Below are 25,477 nucleotides of genomic sequence, written 5' to 3'. Positions count from 1 at the left end.
AATTATTAGGAGCAATATCTATTTTTTTCAACTATAGCCACATTTTAAGTCCAAGTATTTTAGCACCTGAACTCAAGTGAGGATAATAAATGTCAAAAAATATTTATAGCTAGGTATATTGAGAGTTTCCAGCTCCCTCTACTGCAATAACATGCATCCATCTGCTAACAGTATTAAAGCTGCCTTTTAAAAATATTAATATGATCCAAAATTAGAAGACTGTGGCATACCGAAATAAATGTTGCATCTGTTTAATATAAAACCAATAATTAAATTAGTTGTAAATCATCCAGCAACAGTCCTTTCGTCTTTTTGGCCTTCGGCTTGTAAAGGAATTCAACCTGATCACAAGTCAGTGTTGAAAACTCCCAAGCTATTCCCTCTGGCATGGTTCTAGAATTCAAGCAGTGCAGTCTATTAGTGGAAGTTTTAAAAACTACCGGTATTGTATAGTTTACTCCCAGACTTCAGATACATTGGGCTGGGTTTTTTGGGGATGAAGTAGAAGACCAACTGGGCTAGTGTACCATTCTGATACTAGCAACTAGATCTAGATCTCTGCAACCAAAATTCAAAATCTAAATGATCCCAGAGGCAATTGAGCTAGCCAAGTATATATGTACATTGTTTTCAATGTATATTTTGTAATTTTTATTTCATAAATAATTTCAACAATATGCAGAAACCTCCTTGTCCTTTTCCTTCCTTATGTGAGTCAAGCAAGAGGTTGACAGAAGGCAATATTTTGTACTTAGAATCAAGACAATACTATAAGATAGCTGAAATTAAAACATGAAACTAATGAATGTTTAACTATTGATATTTTTTCACTTCTTTTGTCACTCATGCACTTAGTTCAGTCTTCCTCTCCACTCTGACAATACCACTCCAATACATGTTGCAATAAAATGCAAATTAAGGTACTGGGGAATAAAGGGGGGGGGAACCGCAATACCAATTAAATAAATTATACTCATTTTTGTTCCTTTCTTTTATGAAAAGGGAAATAGATGGGGGACATTCCAGGTATTTAGAAATTCTGCACAGTAAGGCCTTGGGCTTATTGGGAGCTTGGCCATTACTTTGTTCCCACAGCTGCCCGCTGCCTCTGCATCTTCACCCCAAGCCCTCTTCTTCCTAAATTTAACACAAAGAGAACTCAGAGAGGCCAATCTCCAGTAATCCAGAGAAGCAGCACTGCTATCACTCAACAGGAAACATGAAGATTGAAACCAAAAAAAGGAGAACTACGCAGCCAAGCAGCATAGACAAGACTGCCCTCACGCCCCAATGCGCGCAGTTGATACTGCAGGGCGTGGGCAGAGGGCGTGGCCATGGCACTGCTGGGCTGCCTGGGCGATCTGCAACAGGCCCTGGAGGCGGTGAGTGGCCCTGCAGGCAAGCAGAGTAGGGCGGAGCAGAGCAGGAGGTGGAGCAGAGGCGGGGCACTCAGTCTCTAAAAGGTTCGCCATCACTGTTATAGATTATGTATATGGCTATGACCATATACATAATAAAATTATTTGACTGAATTATATGGCAACCTGAAAAAAAATATCCTCCCATCCACGGACAGTAATAAGCCAAATTCCTTCCTTTCCAAGGATTAACCATTGTCATCTGAATTCCAGGTGTTGTCCTGTCTCTTTCATAGACTAGTATTTCTTGGGTTAGCTAAGCTCTACAGCAACTGAGTCAGTAGCTCTATCTCATCATTCCACAGTAAGATTAGGCCTTTGATAGATGTTAACAGTCCAGTGAATGCACTTTCTCTCAACAATCTGGATCCTCATTTTACCAACCTCGGAAGGATGGAAGGCTGAGTCAATCTTGAGCCTGGTGAGAGTCAAACTGCCAAACTGCTGTTCACTACTGTGGGATTAATTGCACGAATATGCCCATAGACATCTGCCCATAGGCATCTCCCACAAGGGCCTGAGATAACAAACGGACTGTTTCTAGACACAGGATGCATTCATCAAACATTTGGACAGACTCTGATAAGAACACCTGCAGTAGCCTTGCATCTGGAAAGTGTCTGTTATTTGATATATTGTAACCACCCCTATATACGTCTTTTGATTATGCTGTGTGATGTAAAAACCTTAGTAACAATAAAAGAGGGTGCTGGAGTCAGCTCTGGGCTCCCATCCCGAGATACCTGCTGCGTGTGTGTCTCATTCTCCATGGGAGACCACCTCACACTACAATATCTCTGGAAAAGAAAAATAAGAAATCCAAGAAGAAATCAGCATGATTACATAAAAAACTCTGATAAACTGAAAGTAAAAAGAGGATACATATAAAAAATGGAATGTGGGACTAAAGCAGATATACCAGCATATAGCCTGAATCAGCAAAGATGAAGTCAGGGAAGCTGAGGCTCAGAATGACCAATCCCACGGCCACTCTGGCAGGCTTTCTTAAAGCCTGTCGCATTGTGGGAACCAATGCTTTTCAAATGGACAGTCTTGCAGCTGCAATCCAAAAGGGGAATCAACCCCAAGGCACTTGCTTTAATTGTGGGAAATCTGGTCATTTTAAAAAACAATGCAAAGCTCCAGGAGGCGGCGCAGCTCGACCCGCTGCCATCCCCAGAGCCAAGCCCAAAACTGTGTGCTCAAAATGTAAAAAGGGTTTTCATTGGGCCAATCAGTGCCATTCCTCTCAGTCTAATCGGGGAAACTAACAAAGGGGTCTGTAGCTAACCCCTCTCCAAAGGCTGCATCCTTTTCAGATCTTACTCCAGCTTCGCAATGTTTTTCTGGCATTGATTTAAAATTGGCTTCTGATCTTTCTGTTACTTTTCCTAACCTACTCACGGTTGCTGAAACCCTTTATTCTGGACCCTTACCTCCGGAAACGGAGGCAATAATCCTTCCCACACCTGTTGCTCGGGAACAAGGAGTGTTTGTGCTTCCAGGTATGATAGATCCCACATATAAAGACACCCTAAAAGTCCAATTTTATACCAATCTCCCTGTCACAATGAACCGGGGGGATACGGTGGCACGCTTGGTCTTATTACCACGTCCAGCACCACCCATTCCAGAGGCTGCATATGCACCTCACTCTGGGAATTCTTCCTTTGATTTATTGGCACTAACAAAGCAAATTACTCCCCAAAAACTGGTGATGCCTTTTTTAATCAATGGCATTCTTTTTTCTGGTCTTGTAGACTCTGGTGCGGATGTCTCAGTCATAAGAACAGCTGAATGGCCCTCTAACTGGCCTCTTGAATCCTCGCTGGCAGTCAGGGGAGTGGGAGGTCTCCAACAGGCAAGCTCCAGTAAAAATTGGCTTACTGCACAACGAATCACAAAAGGCATTTCTGCTAATTTAAACCTGTCGTCCTCCCTCTTCACACAAATTTATGGGGCAGAGACTTACTCTCTCAATTTAATGCGAAGTTAACTCTGGAAGACTAACAATGCCTCCTTCACCCATGAAGCTTACGCTCCTTTCTGACACCTCCGTGTGGGTGGACCAATGGCCACTCACTTTAGAAAAACAGGAAGCATTGCAGAAACTGGAATATCAGCAAATACAATCTGGCCATTTGGAACCAACTACCAGTCCTTATAACACCCCAGTATTTGTAGTCAAGAAGAAATCAGGCAACTGGAGAATTATTCATGATTTACACCTCATTAACAAAATAATTAAACCCATGGGTCCGCTACAGTGCGGAATGCCCAACCCAAATATGATCCCCAAAGACTATGATTTGGCAATTATTGATTTAAAAGACTGTTTTTTTACCATTCCTTTACACTCTGATGACAAACAACTTTTTTCCTTTTCTTTGCCTCAAACTAACATGTCCCGACCTACTCCTCGCTATCAATGGACTGTTCTTCCCCAAGGCATGCTTAACAGCCCCACCATATGTCAAGCTTTTGTGGACGCTGCCTTGATGCCTTTTCGCAAATCCTATCCTAACTTTTTGCTTTATCACTATATGGATGACATTCTCCTAGCTGCCCTGGGTCCTCCTGGCACAGTACAAACTGTCCTACCCCAACTCATTCAGCTTTTAGCTTCTTATGGCTTTATTGTTGCCCCAGAAAAAGTTCAGACCCAATCTCCCTTTTTATATCTGGGACACAAAGTCCTAGCCTCTCATTCTGTTCCAGTACTCCCTGCCATCCACCTTCCTTCTCCTCTCACTTTAGTTGCTTTACAACAAATCTTGGGCACCATAAATTTTGTGCGTCCATTTCTTGCACTCACCACTGCCCAATTGGCACCCTTATTTTTGGCTTTGCGAGGCCACACTTCCCCCTCCTCTGTTGTTGTTCTTAACCCTACTCAAAAACATGTTTTTGCCTTAATCAATAGTGCCCTCTCCACCCGATGGGTGGACTGGGCCATTCCCAATGAGCCTTTGTCTTTGGCCATATTTAATACTCCTTCTATTCCTACAGCTGCCCTTCTCCAACATCAAAAGGGGAGCGTCTCCATTGTTGAATGGATTCACCTCCCCAATACCCCTCGCAAATCTATCAATCCACTGCCATATATGTTTGCTCTTTTAATTACAAAGGGCCGTTTTCGAGCAAAATGTTTAATTGGATTTGATATTGTTTTTTTATATGTCCCCATGTCTCTTACTATATGGGAACCTTTATTTGCCTCTTCAGATGTATTGCAACTTTCTCTTGCTGACTGGGCAGGATCTGTTTCCTGTCATATTCCCTCTGACCCTCGCTTCCAACTCCTTAATAATGTTTCAAACGACTCTTCCCTAGTATTTCCCAGTATTTTGCCCTCCAAGCTATCAAGGATTTCCAGAAATCCTAGAGGCTCTTCTGGAGTTTGCTAGGTTGGCTATGTTCCCCTAAGTGAGAATTCCTCCCTTCCCCACCCAGCTCTGAGGCATGGCCATATTGCAAAACCATCCTTACCCCTGGAGACGGAGATATATCTTCGTCACAAGATCTCTCCTGCTTCTCTCCTGGGCCTCATCAGTTCTGACCAAAGAAAGGTGATATGTCAAAAAAATATCCAATTAAGACCAGCCAGTAACATATCTTTTTGTCCCTGCAAGCCCCTTGTGGAAAGTGGTCTTGGGGAGAGGTTCTTACACATATTGCTGTCCATCAGAGGTGCTCCACCATGCCCAGGATTTAGGGGAAGACCATGGCACAGGAATGTCTTGTACATTGGTGCCCCTGTAACGTGAAAGCACTTTTCCAGAGGTTTTGTGAAGAGAAAAGAGAAATAGATGTGAGCCAGGCAGAAGAATGGGGAAGCATATTTCTCCTATACCCTTGGTAGCTGAAATGGCCACAATTTCTCTGAAAAGCCTTTGTGCTGCCGTAGCCAAGATAGATGTTGGTCTTTCAGTCCATGAAGCAAATAGAAGCAGCAGTGCTGTGATTAGGTTCACAATCTTGTTCCCTTGGCAATCAGGGAAGCCTTACAAAAGATGGAACTCATTTGGGACTAGGAGCGGCTGGGTAATCTGGTGACTGGCTCTCTTGGTGGTCTTTGGCTTCTGCCTTTTATGTGGGAAGCTGTTGGTTCATAAAAAACAGAGAAGCACAATCGCGTGTGACACAAAGCACAGAAAGAATCATAGATTCATAGAGTTGAAGGGACTTCTAGTCCAATCCCCTGCCCAAGGATCTCAGATAAATGATTACCCAATATTTTCTTGAAAATCTCCAGCAACAGAGTATACACAACTCCGGGAGGCAAAATGTTCCTATCTTAACAGTTCTCACCGTCAGGAAATTCCTCCTTATTTCCAGGGTTGGATCTCTCTCTGAAGAGCTTCTACCTACTGCTTCTTGTCATACCCTCCACTGCTATGGAGAATCAACACCCTTTCCCTATAGCAGTCCTTCAAGTACTAGACTTCTATCATGCTCCCCTCCTTCTCTTTAAGGCCCCTGGAACCCAATCTATTTCTCTGCCTGGTTTCTTGGGCAACCTCCTTTTGCCTTTGGGCCAGCACAGCCTGGCATTTCTTGCCCATTTGTTAGTGGTCCAAATTCCAGTAACAGACACTAACAAGCACTGTAATATATAAAGCATATGGAATATTAGTGACCAAATAACTGATCAACTGATAACAAACACACTATATTATTTAAAGCATATGGAATATTAGTGACCTGATAACTGATCAACTGATACTAACAGACACTAACGGACACTATAAAATTTAAAGAATATGGAATGTTAGTGACCTGATCAACCAATAAGCCACTCAGAATCACCTTGTAGAAGAGATGGGCGGGATATAAATTTAATAAATAAAAATAAAACTATGGTTGTTCTCTTTTAGATGTAGTTTCATCTCTAGCAACCAATGATTTCTAGATTATGTGTTGGGCACATTTTTGTGCGTTTTATCCCAATTTTTGCAGCATTGCTCCACACCCCTTTTGAGATTCTACAATCCAAGGAGTTTGGTTAAAGGACAAAGGCACAAACTTTTAAATAATAGTGGTCCTCAAAATATGGCTGTAATGGAACCTGCCCATTACAGTCGCACATTGCAGCAGTCATTAGGTAAAATGCATTACCAAACAACCTCCCTATCTGTTCTCCCCAATGAAACATAAAACAAATGTACAGGTGGTTAAGTGGAACATGGGGTTCCTTCCCAAGCCTTCCCCACCTCCATTTCTGTTGCCTTGGGTCACCACAGGCCTGATTCCCACCCCACCATGCCAAATCTTCTTCTCACTTAGCTTTTGAAGGGCTCTGAGGCCTTCCAGAGTGCTAGAATGACTCTTACTTTGTGTGGGTACATGTAACCGTTCTGAAAGTAGCCACTATTTTGTCTTGTCCACAAAATGTCGTCCGCATTTGGGTCACCGCCTCTGCATCGTTTGGGACAAATGGTTTCATTTTGCTGTCTCAAACAAGATCTCTCCCCTGTGCATTGAGAAGCTTTCTGTAGCACTCTGGAGACCTCTCTAAGGCAGCAAAGTGAAGCAGCGTATGTAGAATTGCCATTTTGTCCCCGCCCATTTGTGGGTGGGTACAAAATGGCAGCTATGTTTGAGTGTCTGTTTCAGTGCCTGGGGAGAGAGTACTTTGTTCTACTGCCTTAACAAGCTCTGCACAGTGCATTAAGAAGCTTTTGCAGCACTGTGTAAGCCTCTCTCAAGGCAGCAAAATGAAGCAGTTTATCTGGCAGCCACCATTTTGTTCCCATTCCCAAATGGGAGGGACAAAATGTTGGCCGCACTCAAGTCACTGCCAAAGAGCCCAGGGACAAACTGCTTCGTTTCGCCACCTTACCAAGGTCTGCAGAGGGCTGGAGAAGTTTCAGAAGTTTCTGCATGCAGCACTGTGCAGATCTCTCTAAAGCAGCAAAATGAAGCAGTTTCTCTGGCGGCCACCATTTTTTCCCACCCACAAACGGGGAGGACAGAATGGTGGCCACATTTGGATTGCCACTGTGCATCCTGGGGACACATGGCCTTCCTTCCTTCCACAACAAGAGATTCAGAGAGCTTCAGCAGATAAGTGTGGGCGTGATGGGTCTGTGGGGAGGAGGAGATCCAAGCGCTGCAGGGTTTTGGCAGGGTAGGATTGGATGGGGAGAGAGGTGAGAGGGTGCTGCAAACCACTCTATGGTGGGTCATAGGGTTGAATAACCCGCAGGCCTGCTGCAGCCATTCTAACTTTGAAATCAGATCACATGTAGCTTTTGAGGGGTGTCTTGTAATTACAAACATTCATTAGATGGTCTGTCGCACCTTGAGCATTATTTGTATCTGTTTTTTAATAAAATGTGTTAGTCTGAAAAGTTTCTACAAATAATGAACACAGCCACCATTTCAAGGAGCATTAGGCATTCATCCAATGCATTCTTTTGTACAGCAAGCAAAACAGAAATCCCAGGTCCTCAGAATATAAAGAAGAGAAATAATTGGACTGACACATTGCATTAGCCATGGTATGGTTAAATGTGTGTGAATTCAGACAGTGTTTACAAACACTGGTTTATGTCTCAAGAGTATTGTGAGCTTCTATGGGACCAACTGCTATTTATGGAATAAATTATTAAATAAACCATAATGTGAGCAAGATGTTCTGGAGTGAAATGCTTTCAGAGCTCATTGTAACTTTTTTTCCCATTGCACTCTATCTACTGAGAGATGGGTTCCCACTCTTATTTCCGAGGGATCTTAAAAGTATTTTAATTTCAAATTGCTTTTAATGAAGAGGATGCTAGTAATACAAAGCAAACATTAAGATCATTAATAAGAATTAATGGTAACATGCCCCCCCCCCCAGAGCCATGCTTACTCTGAACAGACTTGAGGCATTCCTAGAGGATTCAGAATCCTGCTGAAAGGATTTTTCATGCTAAATGAAAAGTGCTAGACCAGTAATCTGCCAGACAGTAATGGATTCCACATCCATTGAATGGACATTGAAGCCCACATCTGCCCAATCAGCAATGGAGCCACATCTGTCAGTCTTCATTCCATTCTCATCATCATAATCAACATCATTCTAGCCATTCTCTATCCACTGCAGAATGAAGGCCTCTTCTGCATGTTTCCAACCAATACAGTCTTGAGCTTTCGTTTGCCAGGACTGGAGTTGCCAGGAAATTACCATGATGGTATTGCTGCCTCTGCTTTAAGAGGTGTGAACATGCATATCATGCAGTAATTCAATAATGCTAATAAATAACTTGGCAAGATTAATATCCTACAAGCAAAACTGCATTTATATATTCAGACTTTAGGTCAGCTATTCCTCTGAGTGTGTGTGTATGTGTGCATGCATGCTTGTGCATGCTTCTTTATTGATTTTATTGACACAATAGGAAAAACTATTGAAAAAAAAAGCTCAGGAAAGAAAACAATGAAAGTGCAAGGAAGAAAGAGAAAAAAGATAGAAAAATAGTGACTTCCAGCTTTCTTTGGTACAGATATAAGTAAAAAATACATGAAGTGCTTATTCCAAGTTTAACATCTGACTACATTTCCATAATCCCATATAATTCTAATTCCAAAATCTCAAAATCAATTTTTCCTTTTTGTCAGTTTCTTACAAAAAAATCCAAAAATGATTACCAAGTAGAAATAAAATGTGTCAAAGACTTTCTTTTCATCAAGGCTGTCAATTTTGCTATCTCTGCCAATTCTATCAGCTTCCCCATCCATTCTTCCATTTTAAGTATTTGAAGTCCTTCCACCTTTGAGCATACAAAGGTCTTGCTGTATTTATCATATATAAAAACAAAGTTCTATAAGATTTTTCCATTTGTTTGTCCATTAAACCCAAAAGAAAGGCCTGTGGTTTCAATTGTATATTTACTTTTAAAATCTTCTGCATCAAAATATATACTAGATCCCAATATTTTCTACTTTGTTAAGAAATGTTAACAAACATTTGTGAAGAAATGTTGCTTCAGTTTGATTATATTTCCAAGAAAATTTCCAACAAATATTTGAAATTTCCTTATATATTTTGACAATGTATCCTGTCATGTACCAACAATACATCATTTTATAAAAATTCTTTTAAGTTTATAATTCAATGTAAATTTCAACCTTTTTTCCATATACTCTCCCATTCTCCAACTGTACATTATATTTAAATTTTATTGCCCATTTTATCATACAATCTTTAACTTGTTCATTCTGTTTCCATTTTCAATAAAAGTTTATATTATTAGCAATGGTACAATCATCATTTGTACAGAGCTCTACATCAAATTCAGTTTTAGCCTTTTCAAATTCATAATTCTTATCCAACTTAAATCTTTTCATTAGTCTTTTCATGTACTAGATAGTGAAATTGTACAAGAAATGTCCCAGTAAATTACAAACCCAATAAATTACAAAATTAAATCATACATGAGCTGCAAAAACATAGATGATCACTAGAGGGCAGCAAAGAGTTGTGGTTTCCTGATCTTTGTAAACTTGATGTGATAACCTTACTTTTTACAGTCTGGTTTTGGGAAAGGTTGGAAAGGTCACATTCCAAAAAGAAAGAACATTCCAAACTTTGTAATGATATCAGTTACATACACCTTTCTTTCCCATATAACTATGCCTAGTCAGAAATAAACAAAGGCATTGTTTAGAAAAGCTGCTTTTTTCTTGCCTTCTCTGATGTGACTTTCAGTGGAATCAGTGCAGCTTATTCTGAACAAATATTTGTAAGATTCCACTTTCTTTACAGAAGATTAACACCCAAATTACAGCATCTATTAAGCTCCAGCAGGCAGTCCCATTTTATTAGGCTAACACAAAACCATTTACAGCAATGCTATCTTGTTCTACAGAAAGTTAAATAATATAGGGGAATATTTGTAGCTCAGGGTTGAAATGAGGGATGCTTGGAGCTCTCCAAGCTTGAGTGTTCCTTCAGTGGAAGTTTTTAAGGAGTGTTTGGACAGCCATTTGTCTGAAATGGCATAGGGTCTCCTGCTTGAGCAGGGGATGGACTGGAAGACCTCCAAGGTCCCTTCCAACTCTGTTACTTGGTTCTGTTCTGTTTGTGCACTGGTGATATTACCTAATTTGGGTAACAAAATGTCTGCAAGAAAACAACCAAGCTCAGAGAGCACCAAGGACCCATCAGCATGTTAACTGTTATGGCACAGTGCAATCTTATACATGCCTGCTCAGTTATGGGCTTGAGTTCCATAAGATTTAGCCCTAGATAAGAGCGTAATAGGTTTGCAGCCTTATAGGAGAGACATGTCAAACACAAGGCCCGGGGGCCGGATGCGACCCACAAAGTGGTTTCAAGTGACCCGCGAAGCCATCCTGGAAACAGTGAGGGAACGGCCCCCTCTGCCTTGGCCCTGGCCCAGGCCGGCCGGGAGCCAATGTACAATTTTGTGGTGGCCATCTATTCCGAAACGCATTCAGTCTTATCTCCACAAAGCCGTCTGGAAACAGCGAGGAACCAGCCCCTGCCGTGTGGCCCCGCCCCCTGGGTGCATGCTGGGGAAGTGTCACCCTTTGTGAGGAATGAAGAAATGGACCATGCCTTGGCACTTGCCCCGGTCCCTCCCCCTTCTGCCAGAGACCTCCAGATCTGTCCCACTCCTGCCCAGGCCCCCACAGGCACCCTTGACGCAAACGATGTAGAGCTGGCCATGCCCACCCAGTAGGCCACACCATCCATGCCCACCCAGTAGGCCGCCCCACACACCCCCTCCCCAGGGCAACTGCAATGATGCGGCCCTCAATGAAATTGAGTTTGACACCCCTGTTATAGGAGAATTAAACATCACAAGCAAATTCAAATGGTATTGATGACTGACTGATTGATTGATTATGTGTCTGAATTTCTGAAATAAACATTCCATCATCTCCATCTGCCTCCCCCTTCTGCTGGTTTATGGTATGTAAGCATAATATAATAAAAAAGTGCACTTATAATTTGTATCTCATATACAGTGGCATTCACCATAACTTTTATCAAAAAATGCTAGGAATTACTCCTAGCCATTGCTCAATAAAATCCTGAGATCCTACATGGAAAAGAAATACTTGTCCCTAAAGGGCAAATGAGAAAGAAAAAGAAGAAATAGAAAAAAGGAAATAACTAGATATAATTCAGTACTTCTAAGGTACCATAATTTCCGGCGTATAAGACGACTTTCTAGGCATGGAAATTGGCGCCGAAGTCGGGGGTCATCTTATACACCGAGTCGTCCTATACGCCGGAAAATATAGTAAATATTACCACAGCATTCAGCATAAGTAACTGATAATGAACAGATTCCAAAAACCTTTTCTTATGCTGAGAAAGCTTTCAATATGATTTCCTGGAGGCTTCTTAGGTGGATGTTGAGATGCTTTCAGAAATGAGCAAGTGAAAGGTCTTAAAAGTTACTTATCAGCAAATTTAGAAAAGCGTTTTGGTCTTTCCCCATTTCCAATTTTCAACCAGAAAAATTCTTTGAGATATTGAGATTTAAGGTATTCTTCAGTTGAGATTAAGCAATAACAATTGTCTGCACCATAATAACTATTTTCAGTACTATATTTATCACATTTTCCCAAAGGCAAAGTTAATAGCTCTCAAACAAACCAACCAAATTATAATGTTAGAAATTTGTTCAGCTGATAGTTTAGTACCCTCCATGGGGAAATGATACTTAGTTTTTCCAACATATTTTTATAGAGTTGGACATTCAGTTTGGTTATGCTACTTCAGGTGAAGTTCTGACTTTCTCTGAAGTAGACTATTTCCAAAGGTCTGGAGAGAACCTTCAAGTTAGATCAAGAGATTTCTTCATACACATGTGTCCATTCTTTAACTTTGAATTAAAATCTTCTCAAAGAAAGAAATGAATGAATTACAATGTAATACCACACAGAAAAGGAAATTGCAGACCAGATTCCCTAGCTGGTGCCCTCCAGATGTACTGAACTAGAATTTCCATCATCTGCAGCTAGCACAGCCATGATACCCAGAAAACTCTAGGCTAAAGAAAATCCAGGATACAGAAAACTGTGGAGGATCATAAGTCTCACTAGGTATGTTCCTACTGTCTTTATCAAATTCTGCTGGCATTTCTGATACTAGAAGTATAGCCTGCAATGTTACTTACAAGATTCCATATCCTTTGGCTGGAAAAGCAAGAAATGAATAAATAAATATGATATTTCTATCTGATTCAAAAAGCCTGTGTAATAGTCTTTATTGCTTTGTCTTAGTTTATGATCTGAAGTCTTTTGCCTTACATTGGCATGGTTTAGTGTCAGAGTGAGTGGAACTGAGGACCATTTAAATCAAACCTGACATCCACCACCTTGTTTTCTCAGCCTGCATATTCCACATATTTCTCTCTGGTTTTGACAGAATATATATTCACAAAGCTGCCCTAGAATAACAAGTTTTTTATTTTTTTAGAAGGCTGTATGGGTAGCCTTGTGGTGTGGCAGCTTGCCAAACAGTGAACATATTACAGAGAGAGTTCACTATTGGGTGGTTAATTTGACATGCAGAATAGAGTGGTTAGCCTCTTTCTGAACATTTTAGGCTCCCAGTATTATTTCTAACACTTGCTTTCACATTTAAGCTCTACCAGTACAAAATTTGACTTCAGCCAATCTGATCTATCAAATAATCATTCTCTTTGACCCAATCAATTTTCTCTGCCACAGTGTGTGATATTAAATGCATCTTTACAGATTTATATGGATCTTATCAAACAGATGTGTGACAGGTAAAAAAAAAATTGGTATGGGAAATAAAAATGCCCAATATTACCCATAAGCAAACTCTAGTTCTTTAAAAGTGTGGAGGTGAGGTTTAGCATTGCCTTGAATTTGGGGTGGTTCAGCCGCTTCCCCAGAATCTCCAGGATAAGGAAATTCTCTTAAATGGAGGGAAAGATTATGCTTATTTGGTACAACTGTATGGGCTTTTAGCCCTGTTTCTCCCCTCCCCTACTTATCAGTTCCTGGCATCTGTTGCTTTTTTCTCTATAAGACTCTGATTATAATTTTCTTCATGTCTATTTTCTAGGACCAAATTATAGAAACTGATTTAATAAGCAAATTAGCAAGGCTACGTGGAGTTCAAAATTTTACTTGGAAGGGGTGATTGCAAGCCTCAAGGTTTTCTATAACTATCCTTTCGCATACCAGTACAGTGTTCAGTAAAAAGGCTAATAGCTATTTTTGTATTAAAATGAGGTAGTACACATGGTCCCGCTGCCCTCTCCATAGACTGGAGGTAAATGGGAAAAAGGCAGTGGGATCACTTGCTGAGATTCCCCATGGGACACTGAATCCTATTGTGAAGTTCTAACACTGGATGGCAGATGCCATGTTCATTATAGAACTAAAGATTGAGAAGGGACCTCAGACCAACTCATCCAACTCCTTCCCCAAGAGTGGGACTCCACAAATGTTTTAGAAATGACTTAATTGATTTGATTACCAGTTATGGGCTCCTATTGATGTAAATTAGGCATCCTGCTCAACTCACATACGCTGAGTAGTATACAAAATTAAATCCCACTATAACATTTTAAGCACTTTCATTGACTCATTACAGTGGCTAAAATGTTTGAATAATTTCTGTTCTTTTCTGTTACTTCTAGTCTTCTAGCTGAATTCTGTTCAGCTACTAAATGCAGACTTTGTCCAGTCCACTCAAGCACACTCTGCTGGTGACATCACCTGGAGCCATTCTTTGGAAGATATCTAGCATTGCTTCTGGCACAATTCATACATATGACATATAAGACTGAAACTGTGTTCAAAGAGCAGAGAGCCACTGATAGGAACATCACCTCTGCTCTCTTCTTTTGTTTCATTATTTGATTTTAACTGGTCTTTTTTTTATGGCTGCATTAGCCCTGGATTAGCCCTTAGGCAAAATAAGCATGTGCTTAGGACACCCATGGAAGAGGAGCACCATGGAGGTTTACCCTCATAGCTATCATGCTCTTAACTCTTTCATTGAACATTCAACTTTAGTTTTCAGCACTTAACATCAATTTAAGATCTTGTCAGATAAGTAATGTAGATACCAAGAGCCACCATTGTTGGGCTACATCAGTTACCTTTAATCTGGCTTTAATTTGCCTGTAGAATAGTCCTTTCTTTTCATTGTTTATCTAGAGAAATAAAATATATAAAAAAAGTCTGGATAGTGGATGTGGCAGTACTTGTAGCACGAGAGAAGAGAAAGAACTGGAGAAAATCACAAAATACAAAGACCTGCAAATAGAATGAGAATTGTTGCAGCAAAAGAAAACAAAGACAGTATGAACAGTAATAGGCACCTTGGGTGAAACCCGAAAACAACTAGAGCACCAGTTGAACAACTGTCGGCATTGTCAAAGTTATCATCAGTCAATTGCAAGAAGCAGCTTTACTTGGATCAGCTTACATCCTGTGACAATACCTTTAACACCATCAAACAACATCTGCCTATTCCAGGTCCTTGGGAAGGACTCCAGAGGTGGCCAAAAATGACAAATCCATCTGATTGACTATAGAATCAACCATATTAATATCAAAAACAGCTTCTACAAAATAAATCAATATCATTTATTGGTCTGATTGTGGTAATAATTACATGTTTAAAGAACATATGGAATGCTCTATTTACTATATGTTCTTAATCTTTTGAAGCATATAAATATATTTTAATTCGGCTTGGTTTTCATGAAAGCTGGCTTTGAAAAATTGCATACATTACATGGCCAATGTAATCAATTTTTGTTTTAGTGGATTTCTTGTATTTTGAACATTTTACACTCTATTCTGACCAGCACTGAAATGAGAGTCTAGGAATGAGCAAAGATGAAGAAATTGACTGCCAAAGCCTGGCAGCTCGAATGGCTTTTCTCCACCTCCAGGTGAAGTGTGCTTGGTAGATAATTTAGGGCTCATACTTGTCATTCATGCTCTCTATTCCCTATCCCCACTTTTCTTGGTGGTCTAATGTCAGCATCTTAAGCTTCACACTTTTTCTTCCTTGAGGAACCAAGGGAAGAAGATCTTGAAGTGTACATGATAAAGCAGGAGAACTGATGCATAAATCAGAAGGATTTTAGTATCTGATGACAAACCTAATTCCTGTCAGAAAAAAGCTGAGCTGACCCCTCCCAAACTGTCATCTGAAGCTAGCCCATAAAAATCATAGCTGTCACCAAAGAATGCCTGGCTTATCTGGAGTATGCCATCCGGGGGAATCATCTGTTACGTTCATGGCCAAATTCCCAGCCCACAAGCACATTTCTCTTGACATTTTGTCACATCTTTCACTGCTGCATCTGTTCCAGACTCGCTACTCTTCCTAAATCACTTATTCTCTTTTTCTTCTGTAAAAAATAAGGACACACAAGATGAGTCCTTACCTTGAGAAGGCAAGCTAACCCTGGGTTTATCATCTAGTTAATTCCATTCATATTTAGATTTGTGAATCAGCAAGTTTCTGCAGTATCAAATAATTACCAACCTGCCCAACTGAAAGATCAAAGATCTAGTTTTAAAATTTTATTTTGCAACTGCTTCCTTTTAAAAAAGATATTAATCAACGTTGACAGTATCACTTTCAATCTTTTGAAAGTGTAAGGAGCATGGATCATATGGAAATGAATGCAAAAAATCTTCCTTGTGCTTAAAGCATCTATACACTCCTTCATTATATAGAAATTATTCTGTTAAAGTGGTTCACAAGTCCCTTTCAGTGAAATGGTAAGCTGGTATCTTAGAATTTCAGAATATATGTGGGAGTGAATTCTCAGGAACAATAGTAGTTTGTCTGGGAGAAGTTCCGTCTAGAATCTTTATGATGTTTAAATTTATGTAAGAAAAAAATGCTCTATGAAAGACATTTTTTTAATATTGGTTTGAAATTTAAAAGTACAAAGATAAAAAACTAATACAAACTAAGGAGAATAATAAGAAAAAATAAAAAGTGCAAAAAGGAGGGAGGGGGAGGGGAAAGGGGGAAAATACATTAAGCAAAAATGAGAAAGAATTAAGTTCCCCCCTTCATCAAGACAAGTTTAAACATGTTCAATAGCTTAACACCTTTTCTAATATTTCAGCCAAAACATGTTCATTCCATATCTCATTTTTATCTATTGGCAAAATACAAAACCTCATCTTTCAATCATAATCAGCAAAAATCTATTAAGAGCTACCAGAAATAACAAATAACATTAATCAAGTAAATCAATTTCATAATTCTTTCCTTTCCTTTACACAATACCTTGTCATTTTGTCTAAAAATGCAATGGGAAAAACCCCTAAAACTCTTCTTCCAATGTCTTACCTCATATCTATGAACAAATCTTTAAAACTTTATCATTCAGACTTAATTCACTAAAATTCCATTAAGTTTTACTAGAAGTAATAAATTGAAAATAATCTTTTCAAATGCCCCACAAATTAATTTTTATCATCTTCTCTTCATCTCCTCTCAGTTTTCTCTAGAAAATAATACAGTTTCCTGATCTGGTCTACCTCAAAGTCAACATTACTGCAAACTCTTTTTCTCAAAAAATAAAAATACCTTTGCTAAACAAAATATTTAAATTATACAAAAATAAGATTAAAAAAACAGGGATAGTCTTTCCTTCCTCAGACTTAAACAGCTTTGTAAATTACCTTCAATATAAGTATATCTTCAGTCTGAAAGCTATTAAGTTTAAAATCAACATATTTAGAAAGCAGATAACAACCAGTTCTGCCATTCTCCATCTTGACTGGCTTCTCCTCCAGGATCTTGTCTAGCAGAGAACAAGAATAGCCTCATTCCTGAACCCAAGAGTGAGGATGCTGAGAGAGTCTATGACTGTAGAGGAGGCCAATAGGGCAGCAGGCAGGGATAATGGGAAGCCAAGCAGCATGGGTGCTGCTGGAGATTGTTAGCTCAACCTGCGCTATTCGCTTATTCAAATGAAGAGGAAGAACTTAATCAGTATGTAAGAACTATTCCAAACCAGGTATGCAACAATCTCTTATTGGGGCTTCAAGAACAATGACTAAGGTTGGAATAAGCCTAGAATGAAATTTGTTCAGTGCACATTTGCTGTGTATCTTGGAACTAATGTGCAAACTGAAATCCAGTTGCCATTCAACGTAACTCCAAGTTTCTTTTGGTTTTGTGGTAGATTCACTTTATCTGTTTCAAATGAAACCTGATACTGTATATTCTAGAAATTACACTCTTAGGTTTAAAATATGTTGAGAAGAGAAAGGGAAAATTTAGATTTTCACCCCAAGTTTCAATATTTTCCAGCAGCCAACTGAGCTGCTCGATATTACATTTTAAGCAGGGGCTGCTCCGTCATCCTTTATTTTGTATAAAATAGAGAGCATTTCTTTTTATTCCTTTGTACATAGATTTAAAACAAAAATTTATCAGGAATATCTATCAAAAGAATATGAAATTAATAAATCAGTTTTGGAAGTATCATTATCTTTATGCTACTATACAGCCTTGGTTCCTTCAATATATCTTATTCCACTTTTCATATAGTTTCTTTTTTCTTTTTCCAAATAGGACTGTAATTATTATTGAATAACCTATTTATTTACATTCTTTGATATGTTAATTCTTACATATTTAAATATCTCCTAGATTTCTTTGGCAACTGGGAAGAATAGCAAAACAGCCACCCAACGTGGGGGCGGATCAGTGCAAATGGGATCAGTCGACACACGTTGATGAATTGATTGAGCAAGGTAGAAGATATTTGGACCATGTCTTCTGCAATTTTTTTTAAAGGATATTATAGTAAAATTAATCTGATGCTTTGAAGCAGTCTAAAACAACTCATTATTTTGTACTTTGCCCATTGAACTAAACAGGAATTGCAAAAGAATGAATGGCTAGGAAAATAGTAAAATACCTCTTTAAATATTTCAGAACTTTTAAATTATAATGTTTGTGAGATTAACATTGTGCTAAATATTTGCATTAATAGATTTTCAGTATCCCAGCTCTCAAAAATGCCTCCCACTTTCTATATATAGTGCCATTTCACAGTCTGTTTGTGGTGGGCTCAGCAGCTGCTTCAATGTCATTTGAAAAAAGAAACTGCTTGCTGGTTACATGATCTCAGCCAGGCAGTCAATCCAATGATATCATATAGCACATTTAACCAATCAGATCTGACAAAGTCATCAAGGCAAATCCAAAGGAAGGTAGGATGGCCAAAACTGGCATTTTTTCTTCCAGTTTCAAAAATAATACTTAGTCTTTCAGCTGTAAAAATTCAGATTCCCCACCCTAACCTCGATTGAAATAAGTAAATTGGCAGAGGCTTTCAGGTCTATTCGTGTTAGCAGTTGAAAAAGAAGTTAGAGAATCCTTCCAGCGGAAAGATGAGAGAGCTCTTTTCCACATGTATTTTAAAAAGAAAGGTTTTTGGGAGGGGAGTGATCCTGATTTTTTTCAAATATTAGTTCACTATTCAATGAACCCAAAATTATATAGTAGTAGCTTTATCAGTCTCATTGTGGCAGCAACTACTATTTTCCCACCTGTTTTGGCTGCCATTTCCTGCCAAATCTCTGCAAAGTGCATGACTTTATAGTTTCTCAAGGAAAAAGCAGAAAAAATTAATAATGATTAATTTTAAATATTATTACTTTTAAGAAAGAAGGATTGAAATGAGTTCCAGGTAGCCTTTGTTTTGTAATCTTCATGAATCCTATAAAAGCAAGTACTTTTTCAGCTGAGGATATACTATAATATGAAATTGGCTGATGAAAAAGCTAATGTGCACAATATCATTGATTTACACTAAAGCGCATAGACAGAGTATGTTGGACTGGAGAACAAATGGCAAGTATTACTGACATGAAATGAGCAGCCTGCAAGGTCCCAGCTTCACCAGTCCTGCCTTTTTCTCGAGGAAAACATCCTGATTATTCATTGTTTGTCATAAAGACTGGGGGGGGGGGGAGGACTCACTGAATTTGCACTCCATTACATGATTTACAGTCAAGCTGCATTACAACAGAATGCACTTCTCTCAGGAACTTGAAATGCACTCCTGTCATTTGAGTTCCACTTGCATCCATATGTTTGAAAGTAAAATGTTCCACAGATATATCTTTTTTAAAAACTTTGACCTCTTGAATGCCATCCAAATTTTGACTCAGAACTAGTCTTGATTAAAGGTAAAATTTCCTTCCAGTTAAGCTTGATTTTTGGTGGACTTCTTAGATATCTCCATGTAGTTTTCTTACACAAAAGAGATTGCAGTTTTCAGTTTTCTCAAATTTTGTGCGTTCTGAAAGGGTAACTGAAAATAAATCAGAGCTTGGTGTTTTGAGAGTAAGAATCCTAACCCGTCCTTACCCCATCCCATTTGCCCATCAGGCTGCCTCCTGAAGCTCCACCTCTGGATCTCTTTCCATTTCCCCTCATCTGGTGGTTTTTGGAATAATCTCATCCACCTGTTAAACCGAGGAATGTCATCTTGAATTTACAGTAGAGACTGGAAACAGGAAACGCCAGAGAAAGAATTTTAATTAAAGTCCTCTAATTGAATGCATGCTTCTCAGCTGGGGAAAGCAGCTGGTCGGAAAGGGCCCATGGTGGCATTAATTCTTCTCCTGTGTCCATTTGGAAGAAATGGATGGCTAGCAGCAATAGAGGGAGGGGGAGCACCAGAAGCAGTTCCCAGAAAGGACATTGCCTGGATCCACCTCAAGATGGTCAAAAGACTTTGTCCAATTTCACACTCACTATGATTTCCATTTGCTGTTTGTATAAGTCCTTTCTTCTGCTTGTATGCACACATAACATTTGATCCATATGCCAACATATACCCAACTGAAAACATTCCTGGATCCTAATATTAAATAAAGTTGGGCTGACAAAATGGGGGAATCTTCAAAATGGCTTGTCAACCAGTAGAGTATATTTCAATAGTAACCACCAATTCTTAGGTGAGGCCTGCAAAGTATAAATCAGTGCAATTTTAGTGAGACTTACATCCAGAGGATTGCTACAACTATCAAATCATACTTTTTGATGTGCAATCCTGTGCACTAAGGAGGCTGTAACCATAATAGCTAGTTATAGGATCCAGGTTAATGCTATATCAGGTTTTTTTACCTTCTTCCAAGCTCTGAGGTGGCCATCAAGTGATGTTGCTGCTATCTCTGATGAAGGTTGCAATCTCTTTTAGCATGGGACAGGTTTCTCCATGAGGTAAAACGTGTGGAACCAAAAGAGAATTTGGTTCAGCGGTTCTCACATGAGAAAGTTTATCTGTATCTAGGTTCACAAAGTTTGAATGTTTTCAATTCAGACGCTATAGGCAATCCTATACTACAAAAAAGTACAAGAATTCACATTCTAATGGGAATTGGAGGCATGTAAACTAAGAGCAGCATATTTGTCTGCCTAGAAAGGAAACAGAGAATGAAGGATTTTGACTACAATCTCTATGACAAGTCCTTACAATCCAGACAGCTTTTGTCTGAACAAAAATGGTTTTTATGGGACTTTTTTTCAAAAAACAGAGGTTGGGGCAGGGAGAAGCAAAAACAAAGAAAATCTAAGTTCAAAAGATCAGGTTTCGTTTTCATTGATGTTAGACTTGTAAGAGGTGCTCCATCAATCACAGTTGCCTAAAAAAACCCATTAATGGCTCTGAATGTTGGAGTTTTCCATATGGTTTATCTTTGCAACATTTGGGCTTTTTCACTTGAACCAGCGTGTGAATCTGTCAGTGTCAGAACCAGATGCTGGGCTTCAGCTCCCCTTTCCATGTTCTTAGCAATTGTCAAAAGGAGTTGAGGAAGAAAAGAAGTTCATGGCACTGAGGGAACTGAGAAGTTCATATGATAAAGCATTGCACTATTTAGATGAATATATAGCTTATAGAATGTCTGCCTTCAGAAGATTCAGCAGGTACAGAGTCCTGCTTAGGAAACTAAACTACAAATCAGTCCTGCCCAGTTAATTGATAATAATCTCATCAAAGTGCCATCAGGATTATTGAGTCAATAATCCTATTGCTGTTTTAAGAAAAAAGTATATGGAATGTGTTTGGTATAGTGGTTAAGGCCCCAGGTAAGAAAGTGGGAGATGGTGAGTTCAAATCCCACCTTAGCTATGAAAGCCAGCTAAGTGACTTTAGACCAGTCACACTCTTTCAGTCAAACCTACCTCACAGGGTGGCTGTGGGGAAAAGCAGAAGAGGAAGGGGTTTTGGATATGTTTACCACCTTCGTTAAAGACAGGATAAAATGTGTGTGTGTGTGTGTGTGAAAGAGAGAGAGAGAGAGAGAGAGAGAGAGAGAGAGAGAGAGAGAGAGAGAGGTTTGACACATCCCATATATATAGCTAATTAGTAGCCAGGTTTGAAGCAAAAGTGAAACAAATTTATTCCCTATCAATTTTATTGCCAATTGTGTAAGAAACTGATTTCACAGTATTCTCTAACTTGGTAGATTTCTATCAATAACTACTGCATTTGGTCCATAGCCTCAGATTTATCATTTCAAACTTTTTCACCAATTCAACACTTGTACACTATTCTGGAATGTTTACCTTTGAGAAGGTAAATTGAAAAGGGATATAATAGCTTTTTTCAAATATCTGAAAGGTTGTCAAACAGAAAAAGCACAAGTCCTGCTTTCTGGTGTTACAGAGACTGAGTTACAGAATACTTAGTTTCAGAAAAGCAAATTCTGATTTAATACAAAGACAATATTCTGTACCAATAAGATAATTTCTTCTATGAAGAACAAATGAAAAATTTCAGGATATGCTCAGGGATTGTTGTGGTATTCCATTTTTTCAAATATTTCTTAATATTTCTTCTAATATGTTTCACCAGAGGCAACAATATTGTGTGCCAAACTTGCAATGTGTTGAAAAAGGACATAGACATGATCATGTTATAAATCAGTCAGCTATTTCTAGAGCTATATTAAATCAGGCATTATCAGGAACATTTGACACATGCAATCTGCACTGTAGCCAGTAGAATCTCAGAATGTTCCATATTCATATTGTATGCATTTTTATTATACTGTATTTATGATTTGGATCTTCCTGAACCCTTCACAAGTTCAAATAATGCACAAGAATAATGTTCTTTCTGTGCATGTTGAGAAAGCATGGGTAGAACAAATTATGCTGGCACATACTAATGTGGAATAATGAACAATTACTAGAATAATGATCTGTCTGCATAATTACTGGAATAGTGCTGTGTTAGTAGTATGTAACTAACCTAATGTGCATTACACTTGGATACAATGTATGTAGCAAACTCTCCATTGTATACTCGTGAGAAATGAACCTAATGTATTACAGTGTGTATTTCAATGTGTATTCCTTTGTTCCTGAGAAAAAGAAAGTGTAAAACTGAAGTCTGAACCCGCCCTCGGGGTTCAGAATTGCTTGTTGCTATTGCTTCTGAACCTGTGCAATAAATCTCTCTGCTAAAACCCTCTGGAATTCATAAGAGTCCTTTCATTTTCCACAAGATTTCTGGCGACTCCGCCGGGACTCTTAGGAAGAGGCCGTTGACCTTCCAGATGGACTGCCCTGGTGGGTAGCCCCTCTCCTAATGATGACTCCTCCAAGCCTGCTCCGTGGCCTTTGTCTACAGGGAGACCTCAACAGGATGGGAGAGGAACTCATCCGCCAGCGAAGCACTCCAGTCAAGGATCCACCGAGGGTAGCAGACGGGTCTTTATTAAGTGGAAGGGTCTGGAACGCCTGCAGGCAAGAATTATAAAAGGGGATACCTGATCCCGTTTGGATCAGAAGAGGGGATTGATCACTCCCTAGAAGACAAGGTGGCGTCCTTAAATCTTCAACAGGTAGGATTGTGTGGGTGGTTAAACCATCGCATTTCCTGAAGAGTGATCATTGAAACGTCCAGCACTCCAGGTCGGTGGTAGTGTGTTAGGGAGAAATGGGAGGAAACCAGACTAAGAAGGGCGTTGGTCAGACGCCGCTTCAGTGTATGTTAGGAAATTTCAAAAAGGGTTTTTCTAGGGATTAATGGGACTCACGACCAAATCTAGCCATGTTAAAAAGATTCTGTGAATCTGAATGGACCACCTTTGGCATAGGGTGGCCCAAAGAGGGATCAGCGAATCCAGAACTTGTGGCATGGGTTCATCAAATTGTGACTGAAAGTGGTCATTGGGACCAACATCCCTATATAGACCAATGGCAGATCAATATTGACGAAAAGCCTTGATGGTTAGCAAAGTGTCAGATAGAATGTGCTAAAATATATTTGGCAAACCAAAAAGCCAAACCTCAGATAAAAGCTAAGATTTTGAGCCAGGAAGAAAGGGAGGAAGTTGCCAGACCCCCGTCCTATGTTCCTAGAACAGAAGAAGGGGGGATATATTAGCAAATTCCACCCCCTACGGTTGAAAGAAATGAAGTCCACCTTCAACCAGAAGCCGGTGTGAAAAGAAAGATAAAAAAGGATAAAACTGTTCAGAAGAAAGATCAGGACTTGGATAATGATGACAGCAAAACATCAGTTTCTAGTCGAACTAGAAGTAAAACGAGGGTAAAAACACTCCTGTGGGCAGAGGATAATCCCTCTGGATTTGCGAAATATGCCACGCCCGTTATGGTGGAACTAAAATCACAAGCATATCCTGTTAGAGTGCCTCAACGATATTGTACTTCAGAGGCTGCTATTGCCATTCAAGAATAATCCAAAAATACTTGACAGCAAAAATCATTAGAAAAATTCAGTCACCCTGGAATACTGCAATTCTACCTGTTCGTAAGCCCGACGGACAGTGGAGACCAGTGCAGGATCTCCGCCCCATTAATAAATTGACCTTAACCCTACACGTGACTGTTCCTAATCCATATATTCTTTTGAGTACAATACCTGCATCCGCTAAATGGTTTTCAGTTGTGGACTTAAAGGATGCGTTTTTCACCATACCTTTAGCTGAGAATTGTCAGCCGATCTTTGCATTTGAACATTTGAATGAGCTAATCCGAAGACACAAATTAAGACTCAATATACCTGGACTAGACTACCACAAGGCTTTAAGAATTCACCTACATGTTTTGGTCAAGCTTTAGCCCAAGATCTTGCATATTTGAAGTTAGTCAGACAAGAGGACTGTTGCCTTCAATATGTGGATGATGTTCTGATAACTGGACAAAACAGGGAGGATTGCTTTGAAAACATATCCAGACTGCTCCGAATGTTACAAAACTGTGGCTACAGAGTGTCCAAAAGGAAAGCACAATTAGTTCAAATGACTGTAATGTATTTAGGCTATGAACTATCACAAGGACAAAGAAAGAACAAAAACACAGGGAAACCAGGATTGTTGAAACTGCATCAAGATTACAAAACAAGGAAGCCAGATAACTAAGACTTTGATTTATTATACAATGAAACCAGAAGGGTGCCAAGATAGCTCCCCTAGTTCCTGTACATACAATAGAACTACATATAAAGTTTGTAGAAAAGGGGTTCAAGATCAGTGTTATAACCCGAAGTCTAATCCTGATAGTTGGGCCTTATAAATCCAAACATATAGAACAGATAGGAGCTCTAGGGACCAGGCACTATTAGGGATCTCTCAATGGAAATCCAACCCACACTCCAGTTTTAGCATCACCGTTGATGTTTGTAAGGCAGCTAATTATTGGGCTGCAATAGATGGTTGCAGAGGGATCAGTCAAATCCATAGCTATATCCCAAACCATAAGTATTTGTGCCCACTAGATGGGTGTGCAGTCTCCACGGTCAGATGTAAGTGGTGGTCATGTATTAAGCGGCATACCCAAGACCCAAAGGAGATGGAGCACATCTTGTTTGAAAATAATAATACAAAAGCAGACTCCTGTGGAAGGGATAACTGCAATTTGGTGACTCTCACAGTCAAGAATGGCAGTTGGTTCCTGGAACAAAATAAATGGGAAAGATGAAATTGGATGTTTGGGATAGGAATAGATGCCAATGGCTATGACCCAATATCAGAGATAGAAATCAAAATTATAACTGCAGCCAAAAGATCAGAACAAAAAT

The 25,477-nt window shown here is 39.4% G+C and overlaps 1 long non-coding RNA gene across 1 annotated transcript; it reads right to left on the bottom strand.

Annotated features, from left to right (window-relative positions):
* Positions 1–2,160: 2,160 nt before the first annotated feature.
* LOC120306058 lies at positions 2,161–6,889 on the bottom strand. The gene is made up of 4 exons (XR_005556166.1): positions 6,752–6,889; positions 5,088–5,519; positions 4,908–4,973; positions 2,161–2,215 (listed from the first exon to the last, which is right to left on the bottom strand). It is a non-coding gene; the product is annotated as an uncharacterized LOC120306058 (long non-coding RNA).
* Positions 6,890–25,477: the final 18,588 nt, after the last annotated feature.

This window comes from Crotalus tigris, unplaced genomic scaffold, assembly GCF_016545835.1.
Source record: "Crotalus tigris isolate CLP2741 ecotype Arizona unplaced genomic scaffold, ASM1654583v1 scf7180000017716.2861928, whole genome shotgun sequence".
NCBI lineage: Eukaryota > Metazoa > Chordata > Lepidosauria > Squamata > Viperidae > Crotalus > Crotalus tigris.
This window is presented reverse-complemented; position numbering and strand designations above follow the sequence as displayed.